Raw genomic sequence first — 6,000 nt, 5'->3', positions numbered from 1 at the left:
TAGTGTCGTGTGTTGAAAATAGAAACCACGTGAGCAAAGAAAGAGTGGTCTATTTCAACACTGGAGAGAGCACACATAAATGATTTCAGCAATACCATGATGGTGTTTGTTGTCTATGCTTAAGCCCAAATTTGACATATAATTCATGCTACTTTGGATTTTTGCAGCAGGTGGTGCATGCACATTTTGAAAAGAACTTGAAAATGTTAAACTTTTTATTCCCAATTCTTTAGATTGCAGATGTCGCTCATTAAAATTATTTTCTTCATTTATTCATAAGATGCTCTGTTTTGGTACGGGTTGTCTGAGGTTGTTCTCTTAATAACTAACTTATTCTTTCTATTTTAGTGGATAATATTCATGGTGTGCCTCAACTTTAAAGCTAAATTATTTTACCCTATTCTATAATAGGCGAAGAATTTTAATTGCTGAAAATCAACAAGCTAAGAAATAAAATAGCATTGCCTCGTTCAATATATATAATTCATCTTTGCAATTATAAGCCTCTTCATTTTGTTAATGAGTTAGGAGGCGGAAATCACAGGTCATGTTTAATTCTATTTGTTTGGCAAAGTGTTGTAGAAGATGCTGAGAGGATGGATTCCAATCAATAGTTGGAATTGAAGTGAGTGAAGAAAACGACAAAGATAAAACTCAGTTTCTTAGATTGTGTTTGACCCTGGGTTTTGCAAATCAATGTGTGCAGAAATTGTATGAGTACCTTTTGAAACCACAAAAATCTATGTAAAGACACTATCATTACCCCTATGAAGACCGCAACAATTTATGGCAGTAATCTTTTCGGGATCACTTTCTGTCAAGACTAAATTCTACCACAAACACAACACCCTGCCTTATCTACTTTGGTATTAAATTTGTTTGTTTTTTGGTGCATGCTTTCCAAAGAGAAAATATGTTTTACTATGCCACTTCTATTTTAGGGCCTTTAATCAACCCTAGCACACCAATTCAAAGGCACACAAAAATCTTGAATACTTTTATTGGGCTCTGTATGATTATATAGAAACAATTGAAGAGATTTTTAGGGAGATTTTGTACTGGGTTTGTGAAAATTAGATATGTAATTAAAAACAAGTGATTAAAAACAAATAGTAATTTTTTTTCTAATATCAATTCTTTTGAAATTTCTATTATAGTAGTAATGGAAGGAATCAGGCGGATTGGAGGAGTAACAATAGGGGAAATTTCAAAGGAGTGGGAACGGGACAAATTTCAGAGGAAGAAAAGAAAATAATAATAGTAGAAAGGTGGAAGTGCATGGCATGAAATATTCTTTCCTTATTGGAAGGCCCATCATTAGATGAAGGATCAAATGTATGAAGTTGACAAAGTTTTGGCCATTTCTAATCTTAGGGTAGTCCTTGTAGTGGTTTCCACAGTCAACATAGAGTCGTGAATAAGCTGGTATGCTTCACTGCACATGCCAAATCACGAGATTTTAGATTTGAGTAACTACCTAAAATGCACAAATAAGAATAGAAGGACATGAAAAATGCAGGCTACCAAGATGAGTCGATGGAAACTTCATTGTTGGTGTTTGAATTGACATAGCATGCCTTGAATATGAATATATGAATTAGGTGCATCATCTCCTTTCATAAGCTTAGAGGAAAAGAGGAGAACAAAGCCTCAATTTGAAATCTCTTAGAAAACATACCTGCAAAAATCATAATCATTAAAAAAATTACCTCATGTAGCAAGCCTACTAATCTTCATAACCCAACAAACTTAAAAAAAAACCTCACTTCAACTCATGGTTTGTGCGCTCTGTTTCAAAATAGAGGTTGGATAACCTACAAATTCATTACCAAATTCGTAATGAAGACATTGTAGTAGATAAGGCGGTGAAGTAAAATTCGATAAAAGAAAAATCAGAGAACAATCTAGATGAATGCAAAAGGACAAGCCAAGTTGTCACATTTAATCCAAAAGGACAAGAACATTAACTGTAAAAGCACATAAGATTTTTTAATTTTTATCTAATTTTTTCTCTAAAATTTGATTTTCCTCATTGCCTTTATTGGTAGGAGCCAATAGACATTTAAATTAATAGATATTTTGAAATTAATTTTTTAAAAAAATAATAAACTATAGAAAAAAATCTATAAATATGTATTAGTTCTTGAATTTTGTTGGTTCAAAATAATTAATTCTAGAACTAAATGATTCCAATAGTTTTCCTATCGGAGGCAGGAACTAATAAGACCTTTGTCTCATTCAACTCATCGATAGCATTAGTGGACTGGTTAGGGAGTAGACCTTTTGCCTTTTGAATACTAAGGGGTAAGAGGATTGTCCTTTTGTTGATGATCGACCAACTGTGTGGGACGGGGCCATGTTTTGATGCTATAGCTAGAGCTACATTGATTAGAGTTGCCATCTCCTGCATCCCATCATTTAGACAAAGATGCATACTATCCCCCTTATCCCCTATAGATCCTTTCTAATAATAGGGGTAGGGTCGTCCCCATGCCTTTTTGCTCACCATGCAATGAAACCGAGGAGGGTCGATAATACTCAAGCAGGGGTAAGTAGGCATATGCATTTGGGTCCATTTGGTATTCACCGATAGCCTACTATTCTAAGGATGACACCGTCTACCGTGCAACATATATGCACCACTATGCACCACTATTCAAGGAAAATCTAAAAGACTTTTGAATATTTAACACTGGCTATAGGTGCATATAAGTTGCCTCATAGCCATTGGCTTCTAAGGAAAGGAGGGGGAGGGGGACCATCACAAGCAAAAGAAGGAAATCATAAAATCAAAGGAGATCCCTTCCTAATTAAAGGAAACTTGTTGAACATCCATATTCATCACCCATTTGATCTACAAACAAATGTAGTACTATCTACCACAAATTACTTGGAAAGGTGTAGTGTATGAGCAAATAGTTAGTTGACTCTTTGTTCTATTCCTAGAGGACCCAATGGTTTTATAACTAGAACCAATATTTGATGATATTGTTCCCATTAAGAATATTGTGATGCATCACCATAATAAGTTGATCTTAGAGCTTAGTTTCATGTTCAATAAATAGTGGACTTTTCCTAGTTCAATTTTTTATTAGACATGCTATTACACCAATTTTCTTTATGTCTAGAAAGGTTCCAAGCAACCTTATCAATAACGGACTTATTGAGATGAGAGATTCCCAAGGAACATCCAGACCTCGTATAGATTTTTGCCAAAAAATAGAGTCCCATTTAACCAAATCCATAAAATTATGTCCCATTTAACTAAATCCATTTGCTTTTTCTCTTCCATTCCAGCCCAAAGGAAGCTTCTCTGAATTATATCTAGTTTATCAGGCCAATTATTAAAGATTCTAAAGAGTGTAAGGAGGTAAATAGGGTTCCCTTATAGGCACTTGGCATTTTCATATTCTAGCTTTGAGCCCATCTACAAGCTATTGTAGGACCACATGGGTAGGGTAGAAGTAAGGAACACCTCGAGAAGTTTCTTCTCACTTATCATACATATAAATTTTCTCCTAAACTCTTTGCCAACATGATAAATAGGTAAGGGGATAGATGCCCCACCCACCCACCCTACCCCACCCCCTGCCAACCTGATATCTCTCATAGCCCAAAAAACAACCTTTAGGGACAATATTAACTATGACATATAATTGACAATGATTACACATTCCTTCATCAAAATAATCATGTTCTAATCAAAAGAAAATATTTCAAGCACTTTGATGAGGAAATCCCATTTGACTCTATTATAAGAATTATATATGTCCACTATGAGATCCATCATTGGAAACCTGCATTTTTGCATGGAGTGGAAGACTTCACGAGTAACAATAGATGCATCGAGAAATTTTCTCTCAAGGACAAAGCCATTTTGGTTGTGACTAATAAGGTTGTCAAGTAATGGTTTAATCTTATTGATAGAGACTTTAAATAAGGTTTTATAGACCATATTACAAAGGCTTACAGACATAAAATCATGGAGATCAAATAATTCCTAGATTATAGGAATCAAGGAAATGAAAGATAAATTCAATTATTTTAGAAAATTGTATGTTCTAAAGATGTACAGTGATCATAATCATATCAGGATCCACTTTATCTTAGAATTCCTGAAATAAAGCAATAAAAACCATCTAGTTTTTGGGTCTTCAAATAATTTATAGAAAAGGTATTACTCTTCACTTCCTTCATTATGATTCTTCTCGTGAGTTATGCATTGTTAGTGCTAGAAATAACTCCTTAAAGGTAATCCATCAAATTTTCTTCTAAAGTAGTGTTAATAGTATTTATATTGTTGTCGAAGGCCTTACATAATAAATTTGAAGCTAGGAGATCTAGCTTCAAATAATCCATAATAACCCCATAATGTTCATCTCTAAGGCTAAGAATGGTGTTTGTTTGCTTATGGGTAAAGCTAAGTAATGAAAAATGGTTGAGGTTTTGTCCCCTTTTTAACAATTAGACTCTAGACCTTTTGTTTCCAAAATATTTACTCCCTCTGTAGAATGCTTTTCCAGTTAGCCCTCAAGGCTTCCTATACTAAATGTGTAGTTACTAAGGGGCCACTTCTCGCCATTTTCTACTAGATATAAGTCAACTTCATGCTATTTTTTTTTTCCTCAAAGATGTTCCCAAATGTGATAACATTCCATCCCTTTACCTTTCTTATAATATTTAATTTTTTAATAAAAAAAGTATAAGGGTTTCTATCACTTGTGAGTCCTACCACTTTTTCTTACAAGAATGTAAATCACAATGAGTGTTTTGCATGCTTTTGTAGAAAAACGGACTACATCCATTCTGTATCTTATTTTTCTAGTCCAACAAGAGTGAATTATGTTCAAATGCTATTTAAGGAAAAACCATTCTTATGATTAGACTAGAGGAACAAATATAACATAAAATCAATATCAACCAAACTTATCTTGCTAATGTATTTTGATAAGTCCACAATATTATCTATATACTCTTTAAGGTTTCCATCATTTTTGAGGGGCACAGTGGGAAGTTCATGTCACTTGAAAAGATCTAATCAGAGGTGCAAGTTTTAATGTAAGAAATGTAATCTCGTTCCACACCTTTATAATATCAGTGCATGAGTTGGGTGCATAAACATTAACCATGTACCAAACCAAGCCTTTAGAGTTAAACATGGTAACCAAAACAATTTGATTATAAAATATCAAAGCCCCTTTAACACTTTTTGAATACTACATGATAATAATACCACTAGAGGTACTACTGGATTCTATTTATACAAAGTTGTGATCTAATTCACACAAAACCCTCACAAGGGTGCTAAAAGAGGACTCTATCATCTTTACCTCCCAAAGGAGAAAAATATCAATATCATTTTCTAGAATACAATTTGTAAGGGCCAATTATTTTTAGGCACCATTCAAATTTCTTATGTTCTTTGAAAGAAACCTCATTGCTTCATTCTTGTTGCACAATATAGGGTCCTCTACCTACCATTGACAATTTCCTTGTTAGTCTCCACTTGCCTTGTGACACACTGTGACATTGACCAACCTTTTTGTCAGTGTTGATATTCATAATCTTGCTTTTATATTTATTTTTGTGGATCATACATCCATTAATGCCCATCATTGTACTAGTAGACAATCTTTGTAATAAGAATTTCTTGCTCATTAGTGGGGGGCGAGAAATGGTTTATGTGAATTATTGTCATCCTTAGAGGAGACATATGTAATCTTTATTTGGGGAAAGGTATTTCTCCCTCCTCTAAAGCATTGGTCTAGTCTAAAGAACTTGTTAGAATCTTCCCTTGATTAACTTATATTAGAGTAGCCTAATCTAAAGAACTTGCTAGATTCATTTCTTATATTTCTTGAGGATTTGTAGTAGCTCAAGAAGCCCATCTACGAAGGGATATTCATCAATATCATAACCTAACCTCACACCCTCTAACAATGCACTAACCCTTAGAGGGGAGGTAAATATCCCCTTTATGTTTTGCTGCTCCTGTTTAGG

Source organism: Cupressus sempervirens, chromosome 3 (genome assembly GCF_028749045.1).
Source record: "Cupressus sempervirens isolate cs-2001-9-10 chromosome 3, ASM2874904v1, whole genome shotgun sequence".
NCBI lineage: Eukaryota > Viridiplantae > Streptophyta > Pinopsida > Cupressales > Cupressaceae > Cupressus > Cupressus sempervirens.
The sequence above is the reverse complement of the archived record's forward strand: the minus strand, read 5'-3'. Positions refer to the sequence as shown.